Source organism: Serinus canaria, chromosome 6 (assembly GCF_022539315.1).
Source record: "Serinus canaria isolate serCan28SL12 chromosome 6, serCan2020, whole genome shotgun sequence".
NCBI lineage: Eukaryota > Metazoa > Chordata > Aves > Passeriformes > Fringillidae > Serinus > Serinus canaria.
The window spans coordinates 34,696,130-34,713,330 of NC_066320.1; the positions used below are offsets into that span (position 1 = coordinate 34,696,130).

The 17,201-nt window shown below is 55.6% G+C and overlaps 1 protein-coding gene across 4 annotated transcripts in view; it reads left to right on the forward strand.

Moving 5' to 3' along the window:
- The window catches only part of PWWP2B (PWWP domain containing 2B), a 46,931-nt gene that overhangs the window by 16,850 nt on the left and 12,880 nt on the right, over nucleotides 1-17,201 (forward strand). The window contains exon 3 of one of the 4 annotated variants that reach the window (XM_050976214.1): nucleotides 845-1,354. The exons of 2 other annotated variants lie outside the window; for them this stretch is intronic. The gene's annotated coding sequence lies outside the window, so the exon portion shown is untranslated. Of the gene's footprint in view, nucleotides 1-837; nucleotides 1,355-17,201 lie in introns of those variants that run through there. One more of the 4 variants, XM_030241489.2, reaches the window with a different exon arrangement.

Consider the following 17,201-nt stretch of genomic DNA (forward strand, 5'->3'; position numbering starts at 1 on the left):
GGCAGCTGCTCTGCCCCACAGGGGCACTGCAGCCAGGGCACTGCAGCTGGGTTACTGCAGCCAGGGCACTGCAGCCGGGTTACTGCAGCTTGGCACTGCAGCTGGGTTACTGCAGCCTGGGCACTGCAGCTGGGTTACTGCAGCCAGGGCACTGCAGCTGGGCACTGCAGCTGGGTTACTGCAGCCGGGTTACTGCAGCCAGGGCACTGCAGCCGGGCACTGCAGCTGGGTTACTGCAGCCAGGGCACTACAGCCAGGGCACTGCAGTGGGACACTGCAGCTGGGTTACTGCAGCCAGGGCACTGCAGCTGGGCACTGCAGCCAGGGCACTGCAGCCGGGTTACTGCAGCCAGGCACTGCAGCCAGGGCACTGCAGCGGGGCACTGCGGCTCAGGCACTGCAGCCACAGTCAGCAGCTTGAGCACTTGCAGGTACTTAGAAAAGCTTCTGTACGGCTGCTCTCAAGGGGAGAATAATCCTATTTTGTAGATTGTGTTCAGAAAGTGGAGGCAGATGTTCTTCACGTGGCACACTCCGTGGGGACTTGTGGCGGATTAACCTACAGTAACACACCCGAACAGGGACTCCAGAGTCTTTAAGCCAGACCAGAGATTTATTATCATCACTGAAATTCATATTGTGTCAGTCTTGGGGAAAATCCCACTCTTACTTTGGGTTTGTTAGCCTGGCAGCTTTCTTCCCAAGCTGCAGCCGCTGCTGGCTGTGCCTGCTGGGCCGGCTGGGAGCAGGAGAATTCCTGGCTATATTTAGAGGGAAGCCGCAGCGTGTGCCTTGCCGCTCTGTCACAGTAACCTCTCCTCTCTGGCTTTCTTCAAGGTAACAGAAGACGAGCACAGCTGTTCTCCTAGAGGGTCACCGAGTCTGTCCCGCCCGGACGAGCTCCCGGGGAAGGCACGGCACGAGGATGAGCTCCTGGGCAGAGCGCTCCGCGTGCCATGGGACAGGTGACAGGACACGGAGCTGGGAGGCTCTTCTGGTGTGAGGCAGGGAAGGCTTAAGGATATCTTACCCTAGAATGAGAACTTGACCAGTCAGACGGCAATGAACTAGGAGAACAGCAAAAACCACAACTCGGAATGTATTTATTACTTCAAAGTTAGCTATTCTTGATAAAATTCCCCAGATTATTGCTGCTGCTTATTTTACTTACAGATTTCACACACTTGTTAATTTTAAAGCTACCGAACTTTTATTCAATACTGTACCCTGAGAAATGTAATTGGGTCAGGACATGCAATAGAATGAAATCATTGTAGTGTCTTAAGTACAATGGACTCACTTTGTGTCTATTAAACCTTGGAAAATGTGCAACACACAACAGTGTGGCTCTCATTGCATGTTAAAGCTTTCTCGTGTCATTTACTGCAGAGCAGGAGAATCAGTGGCTCCAAGTACATGAACAAGCAGTACTGGGGACATGGATGTCCTCGGGTCCTACCCCGGGTCCATCCTCCTTTCCCAAGTCACCTGGAGGAGCAGCACAGCCTGGGCCTGCCCTTGCTGCACGCAGAGGGTTCGTGCTCCAGCCAGGGAGGGAATCCATGTTCTGAACTGAACATGAACATGCATATGAGCATGAAGTTGTATGTTCACACTCCGTGAGTGGGATTTAAGGCCCTTTGAACATGTTGGACAGAAGGGTCCTCTCCTTACGCACGACCAAGAGGTGATGCACAATTCTGAACCAGCAACCAAACAGCTTTTTTTGCTAAATTAAAACAGTTCACAAACTGAAGTGACACCCGGACAGGATTTTGGAACTGTAACAGTTCATTTTTTGGGTTTGTGTTAGTCTACCCTTTCCTTGGATTCCCTCAGTCCAGAGACATTAATTTGAGGTGGTCTGTTGCTTCTGGTGCTGGAGAAAACAGTTGAGAGTGTCCCTGCTCAGTGCAGTGCTGTGTGGCTGTGGGAGGTTGCCTTGGAGCTGCAGGATCTCTGCACTGATCCTGTTCCTGTCAGCTGGACCCCCTGCAGCACACAGGGGATGAACTCTCGCTGAGGTAGAGTCGGAAATCACACAGGCTCGTGTTTTCCTGGTTTCTGCTGCTCCACACTTTGACTGTCAGCAAGAGAGCTCAGAGCTTCCCGTTTCAGCACAGTGTCACAAGCAGAGCTCAGCACCAAACCCCTTCTGCTGAGCCTCTCTAGGGGAAATCTGCATCAGAGCAGGGGGCAGGCTGTGGTGTACAGCAGGAGATGTTGAACCAGGACAGCTGTTTCCCAAGGCCCATTTTGGTCACCTCTGCAAACAAATCAATGAGCTTCCTGTTTTCCAAAAATAAGTGCAAGAAGGACAGCAGTATCTAGCAGGAGATGTGTTCTGCACCTTGTGTGAAGCCTTTGTGCAGTGGGTGTTTACCCAGGCTGGCAGAGGTGCTCCTGTGCTGAGAGTGCTCCTGCTCCAGGAGGAACAGCCTTGCCTTTCTTAGCTCCTGCCTGTCTGGCCTCAGGGGCTCTTTGTGAGGTTTTTTCTAGCATCTTCTTGAGCTGGGCCTGGGCTGACCTGATGGCTGTGAGGTGGTTTTTGTGTTTTCTGCTCACACAGTTGTGCACTGTACAAAATTCCTGCCCAAAAGTGCTGCCAAGTGTTTGGCTGTAGCATTACAGCAGGGAGCTGCAGGGAGGTACAAGCAGCCTTCTGTTCATTAAAAAATAATTTTAAAAGCAAACAAGAATAACCAGAACCCTACTCCTCACTACTCCCAGGAAAAGCACTGCTCTGCTCCCATCTCCAGTGAAGGGCTGCTCCATCACACATGTGGAAAGGCTGCTCCAAGGTTGAAGGAGATGCCAAAGACAGTAGGTGAGTGCTGGCCACATTCCTGAGCAGGCAGCCCATGGCACTTGGGTCCCATGAACAGGCAAGAGCATTGTTCAGACCAGCTGTTCAGTCTCTGCTGGTGTGAGGGAGCTGTGATACCTCACTCGTGGGGCCACTGATTTTCTCTGGGCTTGGGAGGGTTTGCTCAGAGCCAGTGTCCATCCTGTAATGCTGGGGTGGTCCCCAGGGTGGAGTTGTTTAGGGAATGTCCAGCTTTTCCCCACAGTCTCTGCAGTAATTCCCTGGTGCAGATCAGCCCTGCCAGCTGTGTCACAGCACGGTGGGAGCTGCTGGCCTTGCCCTCTGTCCCATGGATGGGCACAGATTGGCACTGGCAGCTCGTGCCCTCTGGCAGTGCTCTGCTCCTGCGGGCCGAGGGGACTGAGTGCCTGTGTCTGTGCCAGAAACTTCCCTGTCCTCCCTGCAGGCTGCTGTGGCCAGGCAGGGGTCCTGCTGTCCTTGCACCTGGGCGTGTGACATTCCTGACATTGCTGTGCCCTGTGGAGAGCAAACAATGGGCTGTTCCTGCCCTGGGCTCTGCTGCTGAGAGCTGAGGGGAAATGCCAGTGCCAGCAGGCGAGAGGTTCCAAAGCTGCTTTGCTGTCCTTTGTGCCAGGGGCTGGGCAGGGACCCTCCTCCAGAGAGCACTGAAAATTGGTGTGCCAGGTCTCCTTGTTTTCCTGTGTCCTTGTGATGCCCATTGGTCTGACAGCTGTCTGTCTGTCCTAACACCAGCTTAAAGAATAAAAAAGAGGAGTGACATTTCAGTGCTGCAGGTGAGTCACTGGATTTTTGACACTTTACTAAGACCTGCCACAGCCGGTTCCAGTACAAACATGGTAACAGAAAATGGTGCTTGGGAGGCAGGGGAGTGCAGGGGGCACAGATCCTGCTAGGACTCAGCAGCTCAGTGCCCTGCCTTACACAGCACCAAACCACAGCCCAGCTGTGGGGCTGGGTGGGGGCTGCCAGAGCTGCCCCACTGCTCCTCGGTGAAAAGATGACTCAGGTTTTGGCAAGGCTGAAAGGATGAATCTCGTAGCAAATTGCTTCTTTGCCTTGGCCATTATGCAGATAAATGAAAATAATTTCTCAGCAAGTGCAAATGCATAAGCCAAGAGTACAGTGATGGTTCATTTCTTAACTGGTTAAAAAACCTAATGTGGAATATTCTAAATATCACTTTTAATAATGTGAGGTTGGAATGGCTTAATTCAGTCTTTCACTGTGTCAGAGTAAAAGCTGCATTGGGTTAAAAACCTGAGTGTAACATTCAGGAGCAGTGAGTGGTCTGTAGCATTCTCTGTGCTTCCCGTCCAGTCCCACCCCCTGCCATGGGCAGGGACACTTCCTCTAGACCAGGTTGCTGCACGTCCCATCCAGCTTGGCCTGGAACACTTCCAGGGATGGGGCAGCCACCGTTTCCCTGGGCAGCCTTTGCCAGGGCCTCACCTCCCTCACAGGGCAGAATTCCCAGTGTCCCATCTGACCCTGCCCTCTGTCAGTATGAAGCCATTCCCCCTCGTCCTGTCCCTCCAGGCCCTTGTCCAAAGTCCCTTGCCATTATTCAAACCTATCAAGATTTTTTGTAATAAGGCTTTTTGCTAATATTCTAAATCTACAGATTAAATTTTGGAGTTGTGGTGGGCAAACCATTGTAGCACCTGCTTGTCTTAACCTGTGATGTTTCCCTAAAGCTTCCCCTGCCTCTCTTCCAGCTTCAAGATTACTTTCTCTGTTCCCTCTTTGGGCACTTCCCAGGGATCCTGGGAAGCAGTTTTGCATTGATCTGTCCTGCACACCTGGCTATAGCCTAACTGCAGTAATCCTTCCTGGGGCTGAATTGTTCCTTCATGAGGAAATGGAGTTTTAAATGTGAAAATAGCTTTATCCTGGCAAAAGAGAATCCTGCTCCTCTGGAATGTGGGAATTTTCTTATTTTACTCAATCTTCAGATTATACACTGTCCACTTTTTTATTCCTGCCTGTAGCAGAGGACTTCCAAGCAGCCTCAGTGTGTTTTTTTCTGTGCCTCAGGATTTATGGCTCTGCTGTTAGGCCAGGGATCGACCTCAACCAGCAGTAGCCAGGTGGGACCTGGGGTCCCCTGGCCCACACCTTTCCCATCCCTCGGCAGGGAGGCTGAGCCAGGGTGCCAGGACCATGGCTGTGACCATGGCTGTGACCATGGCTGTGACTGCCCTGGCTCCCTCATCCCAGCCTGTCCATCCCTGCCTGGACCATGGCTGTGACTGCCCCGGCTCCCTCATCCCAGCCTGTCCATCCCTGCCTGGACCATGGCTGTGACTGCCCTGGCTCCCTCATCCCAGCCTGTCCATCCCTGCCTGCTCCTGCTGGGCTGTGACCATGGTTGTGACCATGGCTGTGACCGTGGCTGTGACTGCCCCAGCTCCCTCATCCCATCCTGTCCATCCCTGCCTGGTCCTGCTGGGCTCCAGCCAAAGGCTGCTGGGGAGCCCTGCTCTGCCTGCAGCTGATCCACGTGTGTGTGCCTGAACCTGAGCTCTGGCTGCACAGGAGGAACCAGCCTGGACACAGGGAATGTGTCCCCGAGCATCACAGGGAATTAGGCATGGCTGCCACCTCTCCAGGGTGGCTCAGGCAAGCACCATTAAAGGGCAGCTTGCTTTAATCCACTCAAATGTCTGTCATGTATGGAAAATATTTCCTTTCTCCTAAATTCTTTTTTTCTTAAGTGCATCTCATAAAACACAAAGTTGGGCAAGTTGTTTTTAAAGCAGATTTCTGAGGGAAAGCACATAAACTGCAAGCTGGTTTGCATTAGACACCAAAACCTGGAGCATTTGGCTTTGATAAGCGGGGCCCGAGGTGGCTGGAAGCAGAACGTAGCTGAAGCAGGAGTGCTGAGGGCAGCTGAGCTGCCTGTGCAGCAGCCCCACCGCTGGCTCCAGGCAGGGAAGGGGCTGGTTTTCCCTGTGGAAGTCCTTGGTGCCACTGCAGTAAGGCTGAAGGCCACCTTCAGCAGGTGGAGGTGGCAAGGGGGACAAAGCCTTGGTCCCGAGGGGTGAGGGGTCCAGACTGGGGAGGAGGGGGGGCCCGGCCATGCCAGGGCTGGAGCCGCTGCCCCGGGCTCAGCCAGCAGAGCCCATCCCTCTGTGTCAGATTTCCAGCCTGGAGCAGGGAAACCTTTGGGGGAAAATCTGGTGAAGGAGTGTCTCAGGGGCTTGCCAGGCGAGGCAGGGGAGACACTGGCACACCCTTGGCTGGAATGGGGCTGTGGTGCTGCTGCTGGCAAAGCCGGCATGGGGATGGTGACACCCGGTCACTTGGGCCACGTGTGGTGGCTGCTGAAGGTGAAGGTGGCTCTCCTGCTGGACAGGCTTGGGCTGGGCAGCAGGGCTGCTGGGGAGGAGAGCGGAGGGGATGGGCAGGGCAGCCCTGGGTGGGACCTGGAGTGAGGGGTGCCAGCCCCAGGGCCCCACATGGGCACAGGGCACAGTGAGGGGTGCCAGCACTATGACCCCACACGGGCACAGAGCACAGGGCACAGTGAGGGGTTGCAGCCCTGCAGCCCCACACAGGCACAGTGAGGGGTGCCAGCCCCACGGCCCCACACAGGGCACAGTGAGGGCTGCCAGCCCCACGGCCCCACATGGGCACAGGGCGCAGTGAGGGCTGCCAGCCCCACGGCCCCACATGGGCACAGGGCACAGTGAGGGCTGCCAGCCCCACGGCCCCACACAGGCACAGGGTACAGTGAGGGCTGCCAGCCCCACGGCCCCACACAGGCACAGGGCACAGGGCACAGTGAGGGTGCCAGCCCCATGGCCCCACATGGGCACAGGGCACCAGGCCCCAGAGCACGGGTTCTCTGCAGAGGGGAGCTCAGTCTGGTTCTGCGGCTCCCGGCTGGCTGGGGTGGGGATCCTGCCTGCTTTGATTCTGCTGATGACTCTTCCCCCACCCCATCATTTTGGTGCACGGCGTCGTGGCAGGAGCTGTAATGGCTCTGCGTGGTTGGTTTGCTGCTGGGTGTGAGCTAATGAGCAGCTGGGGATCAGGCTCTGCTGGTCCGAGCGCTGGCACCGCGCGGCAGCGCCCGGCTGTGCCACCAGCCCGCACAGCCCTGCCTGGGCCAGCTGAGCCCTGGCGCTGCTGGCACGCCAGCACCACAGGCACCAATATCTGTATCAGCGAGGTTTAAATAGCAATCCTCGTGGTACTGCAGCCTCTCCAAACCCTAATTATTTATAATTTCCACAGTTGAACCTCTGTTGCTAAAGAAAAATCGAATTTTCCCAGCGGCGCGGAGGCTTGGCTGATGAGTCACGGCGCTTCGTTAGCTAATCTTAGAGCCACTGTGAATTACTCACTGGCTGCTGATACCGAGGAGGCTGAGAAAATGCTCCTTTGGAGTGGATAATTTTGGAATTTGGGTCTCTTCCCTGGCAGGAGAGGGTGTGAGTGTGCGGGGCTTCAAAGCCATTATGTGGGTGCATGCTGGTCTCCCAAGGGGATCCTAGCACATAAAAAACTCAGAGCCTGGGCTGCTCTGATCCAGTCAGATCCATGGGTGAATTTCAGTGTGTGAGCATGTTTTAAATTTGGAAATAACACTCTGTGAGTCCATGCTGAATTACATGGGTCAGGTAGTTGGGGTAATGGCCCTAGTGAGAGAGGTTTGGGGACGACAGGGTTTACTCTGGGAACATTGAATGTTGAAGTTGGTAATGAGGGAGCACAAAAGGGAGTTTGGGGTGGGATTCTTGGGGGTGTCCCATGCAGGGCCTGGAGATGGACTCGATGATCCTTGTGGCTCCCATCCACTGCAGGAGAGTCTATGATTCTATGGATTCTCTAGTTTTTAGCTTTTCTCCTGAGTTCATGTTTTTTTTCAAAAAGGTGTCTGAGAAAGCAAGATCACACATGTTCTCTGTGAAATGTCCATGTTGCCCCTGGATCATGAACCTGAAATCCCTGAGTGCTCCCTGGCCAGGCACGTGTCCCTGTGGGCAGCACCTGCCGGGCTCTGGCAGCCACAGGGCAATGCCCGTGGGCAGCTGTCAAACTGCAGGACCTTTCAGGACCCTTTGGGGAGGTGGGAGGCATTTTCTGGGGGAGCAGCAGGGAATTATTCCTGCTACTATAATGATTTTTATCTTTCTTTGTATTATGACTTATGTGTATGTGCACCAAAAATTTCATCAACCTTTTCCCAAGTGGTTGTTCCCACTGTGGCTTGAACTAACAAAGTTTATTACAGGTAATTTTTCTCCCTGGTGCCAGACGCTGTCAGCTGCTGATTTGTGCTGCCAGCTCGGCCTCAGGGGATGGTCCCTGACACATGAAACAGCTCTTGGTATGATAATTGCAGCAATTTCAAGAAACAGGAGTAGGGGTCTGGGCAGGAATTGCCTTTGGGAACATCTGTTTCACCTTTTTGTCTATGACCTCTTTCTGAAAGCATCTTTTCAATTAAAAAAAAACTTGTTCAGTGTAACCCATTCTTGGAGTGACCCACAAATGGCTGTGAGAGCTACACAAGTGCAACTTCTCCTGTGCAAATGGTGGCAAGAGGATCAGGCTTTGGCAGGCACTGCCCAGGGAGGTTTGGAGTCTCCATCCCTGGAGGTGTCCAAGGAATGACTGGGCATGGCACTCAGGGCTCTGTGCTGAGTGCCAACAAGGGCATTGGTCACAGGTTGGACTCGATGGTGTTGGAGCTCTTTTCCAACCTCAGGGATTCTGGGATTCTAGGAGAACTCTCCAGCCTGTGTCTGCCACCCTCTGCTCGCAGCCTGGTAACACCAATTTCTGAGTTTCATGGAGCTGTAGCTGCCCCAGGTTTGTTGCGTTCAGAGACCTGAAATCCATGACATTCCCAAGGGAAGGCCATGCTGCATGGCCAGGGCCCAGCTCCATCTCTGCTCTGCAGGCCCAGCTGGCTCTGGTCAGGCTCCCATGGCAGGCAGAGCCAGCCCAGAGGAGCAGAGGAGCCAATTTGGCTGTGTGGTGCAGTGGGGAGGGGCACTGAGACAGGGCAACCCCCATGCCCTGGCCCCTGCACGTGCAGAGGCTGCTCCTGCCCAGCAGCCCTGTCTGGGGAGGAAACCAGCAGCTCCTGCACACAAACTGGTGTCCCCTCCTTCGAGCAGGCTGCAGAAGGGCCTGGGGGAAGCTGGTGCTTGGCTGAATTAAACCTGTTCCATAACGTTGCTCCCTGCTGTGCCCGGTCCCAGCCTCATTGCCTGTGCCAGGGGCCTGGTGCTGCTCTCACCAGGGCAGCTTTGCACCCCAATTTAATGCAACCTTGTTCCAAGGTTAAACTATTCTTCCTGTGACAGATGTTAATTATCAGCTGTAATTAATGGGCTCCCAACCCCCTCCACTACAGATACTGGGGCTGAATTATGACCAGCAGTTCAGAGCAGCCCCTGCACAGTGGTGATGGATGCTCTTTCTTGGTGGTGCCACCAGTGTTTCCTTTATTAGGAACCACCACTGTCTCTCTGGGAAGTGTGGAGCAGCATTCTTTCTGTTTGAAAAGCATTTTTTGTGCAGGGCTTTGGGCTTTCCCTTTGCTACAAGTCAGCAAGCAAAGCTGTTTACCAGTGCTGCCCTTGCAAAACAGGACCTGCAGCCCTCTGCGTGGGGGTTCAGTGGCTGTGGCCAGATGTCAGGGCCTGCATCCTTTGGGAATTTATGGGTGCAGTAATCATTCCTTCTGGAAGTACTTTGCATCTGCTGCAGAAGAAAAACCCAGACACATTTCACGCCAAAATGGGTTACCCAGAGTGCAGTTCCTGCTGGGTTTGGTGAAGCTGAACGTGGAATGTTCAGTGCTCTGGGCAGGGGACACACAGCCCCAGCCCTGGGCCCAGCTCAGACAGCCCTCTCTGTCCCTGTTGCGGTCACTGTCCCTGACCCTGTCACTGTCCCTGACCCTGTGGCTGTCCCTGTCCCTGTCGCTGTCCCTGTCCCTGTCCCTGTCCCGGTCGCTGTCCCTGATCCTGACCCTGACCCTGACCCTGACCCTGACCCTGTCGCTATCCCTGTCCCTGTCCCTGTCCCTGTCCCTGACCCTGACCCTGTCGCTGTCGCTGTCCCTGTCCCTCTCCCTGTCCCTGACCCTGTCGCTGTCCCTGTCCCTGTCCCTGTCCCTGTTGCTGACCCTGTCGCTATCCCTGTCCCTGTCCCTGTCCCTGTCGCTGTCCCTGTCAGGGCACAGGGAGTGGCAGGGCTGGTGGCTGCAGCCAGCCCAGGCGGGAGGGACACGGACGCAGCCGCGGTGCCTGCGGGGGAAGGGCTGGGGCTGACGGAACCGAAGGTGCAGCCTGGGCTGCAGAAACCGGCCATAAAGAGAAGTGAGGTCATGCGAGACACATCCCTGACCAATTGTGCTGTTTTCCTGTCTAGAAAATGTGTTCTTGCTGCTCCCATCCGCTGCTGGGGCTGGCAGGAGCGCTGTCCCTGCTGCCAGCACAGGTCCCAGCCATGCCCTCTCTGCCGGTGCTGGCACAGAATTCAGGAAGCAAGGAGAGCTCGGCTCAGGGCCTCAGCTCTTTCCAGAGAGCCCACAGCAGATTCGGGGCTGTGTCACATCACACAGGGGCCCTGTCACATCACATCTTCAGCAAAAACACACCGCCAGAAGGGATCAGACAGGATCTCTTAGAAACTTCCATGTCCCTGAGACATTGAAAGCAACTCTGCAGTATTGCAAATATTAATGTCTACAGTGTCAACATACCCTCCTTGCCCTGAATTGCTTCAAAATACAACAGCAAGCCATCACATTCCTGATGTCTTGGAGAGGAAGTGCCACTTAGGTCAATAAACATTTGTTTGCAGCAGAACTGAAAAGCCATACAAACACAGGGAGCCTGTTGTTCCAGTGACTAGGGTCTCTGACTGAAAGGCAATAAATGAACCAGAAATCTATTTATGCTGTAGAAATTGGGCATTTCAGACGTTTTGTTTTGGCCTTTCAATTTCAGTTATTAGGCCTTGTTAACTGAATGGCACTGGCAATAATTTGTTGCAATGTTTGCAGTTGTTTCTATCAGAGTGTTCTGGCCAGGTCCAGCTGCAGAGGCAGCACAGCCCCGTGTCCTGAGGAATCCCAGCACTGCTGGGTTGGATCTCACCCCAGAGGAGATCCTGACAGGAGGAGGGAGAGAAAAAGGGAGCTGGAGAGGCTGGAGGGCAGCAGGGGAAAGAGTTTGTGCTTCTCCAGGGAGGAGACCAAACGATGGGTTTTATATGCCCTTTGAGTTTCCCTTTGATGGCCTCGTCTCTCTCGCTTCTCAGACATGAAGATGGGAAGTGAATGTCTCTTTGAGACACAGGTTTCAGCTGGGTGCCAGGACTGAGGGGAAGAATTCAGCGAGCTATTGGAATTCTGAGCACCAGCAGTGCTGGTTCCCTCATGGCACGTTCTGAGGGGACTCGGGCAGCACAGAAAGGAGCTGTGCTGCAGAAATCCTTGCCTGCATTGTTTGCCGGAGCTCCTCCGAGTGCGGGGAGGGCAAGGGGTCCCGCGGGGTGCTGAGCTGGGCTCCCCTCGACCCTCGGCTCTTTTTGTGAGCTCTGAAGGATGTGGCCAGGAGCCCCTTCCTGGGAGGCTGTCGGTGGGACGTGCCCGAGCACAGGGCGCTGCTGCAGGGCGTCAGGGCACCGCGGGCAGGCGGCGAGCGAGCTGCCAGCCACGGCAGCCTGTGCCCGGCGATGGAAACCTGACGCTTCCTCAGAGAGGGAATTAGGTGGAGAACTAAATTTAGGCGCTGTTGCTTGGGGAGCACGGTAAATGACAGCAGGGCGCTGCTGCTCCACGTGCAGCCCGGGCCGGGCTCCTCCCGGGCAGCTCTCCGGCCGGCGGCCAGCGGGAAATCCCGCTGGAACCCTCGGGGTGACACGAGCAGCAGCCCAGATGGAGCTCCCGTAAATCACGGGCTTGGGGACGGCAGTCCCCTTCCATAAAGGACAAGAAGGAAGGAGCTGCTGGCGGCCGCTGGCCCCGCAGGGAGCTGCCGGTGCCCGTGCCGTGCCGGTGCCCGTGCCCATGCCAGTGACGGTGCCCGTGCCGTGCCGGTGCCGGTGCCCGTGCCGTGCCGGTGCCCGTGCCCATGCCAGTGACGGTGCCCGTGCCGTGCCGGTGCCGGTGCCCGTGCCCGTGCCGTGCCGGTGCCCGTGCCCATGCCAGTGCTGGTGCCCGTGCCGGTGCCCGTGCCGGGCTCGCTCTCGGCGGTCCGCGGGCTCGGCAGGCAGCGGCCGGCCGGGCGGGGCCCGCACAAGGCCTGGGCTGGGTGGCTCTCCCTGGCCGGGAACACGGACAGTGTATGTGCAGTTTCGGGAATTAACAAATGAGGCTGCCAGCTGGCTGTGCTCCGGGCCACCTGGGAGCTCGACCTTGGTCCCAAAACTTTCTGAGGTCCTAACCAGGAAACCTTCTTACCTTGAGCAATGATTCCCTGCCTCTCTTGTGCTTCTGTTGGTTTTGCCTCATTTGCCACCCGCTGGACAGGCTGATTGCAGCTGGCCGGGGTTTGGGGGCTCTGAATCAAGCAGTGTTTGAGCTGAAGCACACACAGGATTGTTTCATGACCTGGTCATGTTTTCTAGGTAGTTTTCTGGCCAGGAGGGTTGTGCCACACCCAGCAGCGCAGGGGGGCAGTGCAGCTGTCCTGGACCAACTTGGGCAGCTCCAGCAGGAATGCCCCACAATCCCCACAGGAACACAGTCTGTGATGGAGTCAGTGATGGCAGGTGCTGCAGGAACAGGAGTCTTTTGAAAGGGAAGAGAAAATCTCCTCTCTCAGTCCTGCCCACCTGAGCCCTGCTCCAGCAGAAATGAGGTGGGACGTGCTGACAGGCCAGGTGATGAGAGGTGCATAAGCTGCTAACAGGACATCCTTCCTGATGTGCCATGGTTGGAAATCCACTTGCTCCACTGTAATCTGGCTTTGGTAGCAGGGATGGGTTTCCTAATAGTGGCCTTGGTTTTCAGCCCGGAGAAGTGGAATGAGTGGGGTTTGAGCAGCTGTGGCTGTCCATCCATCACGTGTCCACATGTGACACCTCGGTAGCTGGCTCCCAGGGCACTCTTCTTGTGCTCGTCAGTCTGAGCCCCTCGGGAGCACTGGTTGGTAGCACCCCAGGACATCTCCATGCTTTAAGCCCCACTGGTGGCATGTGGGGCTCCACAGGAGGATGGAGTGGCTGCACTCATGCCAGACTGCACAGCCACGAGTCACTGCTGAGTCACACCAGGTGCAGCTCTGGCATCCGGGCCCTGACCCCTCCCAGAGCAATCAAACCTCACCCAGAGGGAGCAGAGTTCTTCTCCCACCAGCCTTAACCTCATCACGCTTTGCACAGACGGGTCCTGCTGCCCTGACTGGCAATAAGAAGGGCAGAGGAAGGGCTGGTGGCTGGAGGCAGCTGAGTGGTGCCCGTGGGTGCAGGAACTGGGGCCCTTGCCCCAGGCTGGGTGGGAAGCTGCACCCGGGGTCTGCAGCAGAGGCCCCCGGCTGTGGGGCTGGAGACAAGTGGGCTGGGGATGCCATGGGGCTGTGGGAGGTTCACGGGGAAGAACCCTGGGAGTTTGTGTCCAAACAGTCAATGGCACCTCAGAGCAAACGCAGCTCAGCAGAGACCAGCTAATCTGGAGAGGGAAACTGTGTTTACAAACAGAAATTCATGGCAAACAGAAAAGCATCAGCTGTGTGTGACAGGAAGGTCAGGGATGAGCCACCTTAGCTAAACACTCCATAAAGCTCTAGCCAAGAACACAGTATGACCAAGGTCCGTGCTCCTGCTTGGGACTTGGTCCTGGGAATCTTGGCCTGGAAGTTTCCAAGGGGGAAAGTGTTACTCTTTAGTTCCTTGAGTCGGTAGAGAAGAAGTTTCATGAAGTTGAGGACCACATTTGAGAGCTGATCTCTGCTGGATCTGAATCTGATGGGCAATATGTTCCTGGCCACTAGTGCATGGCTGGCTGTGTTACGTTCCCTGTCATCGGTGGCAAGCACAGCTCTTAGGCTTAAGAAAAGGAATTGGAGAAGAAATAAAAAGACATTTCTATGCATCAACAATGCAAAGTTTTCCTTTGAAAGAATCCAGGCAGTGGCCCGTCTCCTGCTTTGAAAGGGAAGTTTTCCTTCCTCAAGCAAGCAGTGGATCCCAGGGCTCCCACTACCACCCTGAGGGCAGGGTGCTGTGTCTGGGCTGGCTGGGGGTCTCAGGGCCATCACAGCAGCTCTCCCCTCTATGGCTACCCTGCTGCTTCCAGCTGGGGTCCCCAGGATTGACCCTGGAGCACGCTCCTATGGGCTGCTGGAATAGGGAGCCCGATTTTGTTTGGTGGTGTTCTTATCTGGGGCTGTCTCACAGCACCCCGTGTGCTTTGGGTGACTCATGGCTGCACTGCAACAGACAAAGGGAATTAAAAGGACAAACAGGAGGTGGTAACCCATGTGTGAATGGGGAGAGGAAAGGAGAGTTTGCTGACCAGGCAGGGTGAGTGCCAGGGTGATAGGAATAAGCCTGTGCTTATTCTGCATCTGGATGAGGCAGCTCGAGAATTCAAGGATTGTTTTGATTATTCTGTGTCCTTTTATTTTGCCCCTGCTTGGGTTTTTTTTTTTTGTTTGTTTTTTGTTTTTTTTTTTTTTCATGAGATTTGAGGTTTCATCTGTCCAGGAACTCAGTATGGAAACTATAAATAGCTGTGACAGGGTCTGAAAGCTGAGCGAGTGAAAGCAGAGGAGATTTATGGTTAAACCCTTGGCTGATTGTGAGCCCTGTCTGTATTGCAGTGCTGTAAAGCCATCCAGCAGGAGCTGCATTCTGTGCAGCTCCCAGGGTGCAGTCCAGGGAGAAACACCACACTGACACTTAAGCTCCCTCCTTCTCCACTTGTGAAAAGTGGGGGACAGGCCACCATTCCCAGTACTCATATTCCAGCATCCAGAGGTCAGGAGTAGGCTTTGGCATCTCTTGTTTGGCCTGGTGGGATAAGTTCTGTGCTTACCACACGTGTGCACTGCCCACTGCACAGACTGTGCTCTGTTTGCCACGGAGGGATGGCTGTGGAGGGATCCATGGGACCCTCCTGGTGCCCGGGCACAGCTCCTGCCCCAAAGTGCTCTGCTCTTTGCCCATCTCTGTCCCTGCAGTGAGCCCAGCAGGACGGGCAGCATGGCCATGGCTCACCCCTGCTCTGCAGAATAGGGGCCCTGAAGTCTGAGTCATCCTCTCTGCAAATCCATCAGTTACACACAGAAATGTCTATTTCAAAACAGGCTGTGGGCACTTGGAAAGGGAAAGGGACTGTCTTTTATGTAGTTGTTTGTTTATTCATGCATGAGGTTTATTTGTCTCCTGGGTTTATCCCAGGCCATACCCACCCTGTTTGCTGCCATTTGCCACCAGGTGTTATATTTAGCCCCTCGTATGTGATGGCAAATACACTGTGGCTACTGCTTCCAGCACTGGCAAGTACAGCTTCCAAACAGCACAGCCCCTGAGCTGTACGAGGGTATTGGGAGTGCTGTGGCTGGGGGAAAGCTGCAGCTCTGCCTTTCACTAGGGAGTTTCCAGGTCTCTTGCTCGAGGCTCGGAGATCTGCCACAGCAATTCCTGAGCAGCTGGAGCTGGACCTGAGACGTGTGGCTGCTGGGGTTCAAAGGACACACCTTCAGAGGACATCAAAAGAGAGGTTTTTCTAGCAATAAAAACCAGAGTAACCATCCCTCTCCACAGTGCCAGGAATGTGAGACTGCAGTGTTTGCTTTCCTTAGGATTAGTTTTCCATACTGGTAGGAAGTGTAAACAGCCACGCCAGGCACCTGGGCCACACACTGCACATGTGTGACCGTCCCACTGCTCTGCACACGTGTGACCGTCCCACTGCCGAGCACAGTGTGACCGTCCCACTGCCGAGCACAGTGAGACCGTCCCACTGCCGAGCACACGTGTGACCGTCCCACAGCTGAGCACACGTGTGACCGTCCCACTGCCGAGCACTCATGTGACTGTCCCACTGCTCTGCACACGTGTGACCGTCCCAGTGCTGAGCACAGTGTGACCGTCCCACTGCCGAGCACAGTGTGACCGTCCCACTGCTGAGCACACGTGTGACCGTCCCACTACTGAGCACAGTGTGACCGTCCCACTGCTGAGCACACGTGTGACCGTCCCACTGCCGAGCACAGTGTGACCGTCCCACTGCTGAGCACACGTGTGACCGTCCCACTGCTGAGCACAGTGTGACCGTCCCACTGCTGAGCACAGTGTGACCGTCCCACTGCTCAGCACAGTGTGACCGTCCCACTGCTCAGCACAGTGTGACCGTCCCACTGCTGAGCACAGTGTGACCGTCCCACTGCTGAGCACACGTGTGACCGTCCCACTGCCGAGCACAGTGTGACCGTCCCACTGCTCTGCACACGTGTGACCGTCCCACTGCTGAGCACAGTGAGACCGTCCCACAGCTGAGCACACGTGTGACCGTCCCACTGCCGAGCACAGTGTGACCGTCCCACTGCTCAGCACACGTGTGACCATCCCACTGCTGAGCACAGTGTGACCGTCCCACTGCCGAGCACAGTGTGACCGTCCCACTGCTGAGCACAGTGTGACCGTCCCACTGCTGAGCACAGTGTGACCGTCCCAGTGCTGAGCACACGTGTGACCGTCCCAGTGCTGAGCACACGTGTGACCGTCCCACTGCTGAGCACAGTGTGACCGTCCCACTGCTCTGCACACGTGTGACCGTCCCACTGCTCAGCACACGTGTGACCGTCCCACTGCTCAGCACAGTGTGACCGTCCCACTGCCGAGCACACGTGTGACCGTCCCAGTGCTGAGCACACGTGTGACCGTCCCACAGCTGAGCACAAGTGTGACCGTCCCACTGCTGAGCACAGTGTGACCGTCCCACTGCTGAGCACACGTGTGACTGTCCCACTGCTGAGCACAGTGTGACCGTCCCACTGCTGAGCACAGTGTGACCGTCCCACTGCTCAGCACAGTGTGACCGTCCCAGTGCTGAGCACAGTGTGACCGTCCCACTGCTGAGCACACGTGTGACCGTCCCACTGCTGAGCACAGTGTGACCGTCCCAGTGCTGAGCACACGTGTGACCGTCCCACAGCTGAGCACAAGTGTGACCGTCCCACTGCTCAGCACAGTGTGACCGTCCCAGTGCTGAGCACACGTGTGACCGTCCCACTGCTGAGCACAGTGTGACCGTCCCAGTGCTGAGCACACGTGTGACCGTCCCACTGTGCTCTGCACACTCAGCTTGGGATCTGCTGATGCCGAGCCAGCAGTGTGCATGAAGTTACAGAATAACCCAAAAGGGAGGGAAGTT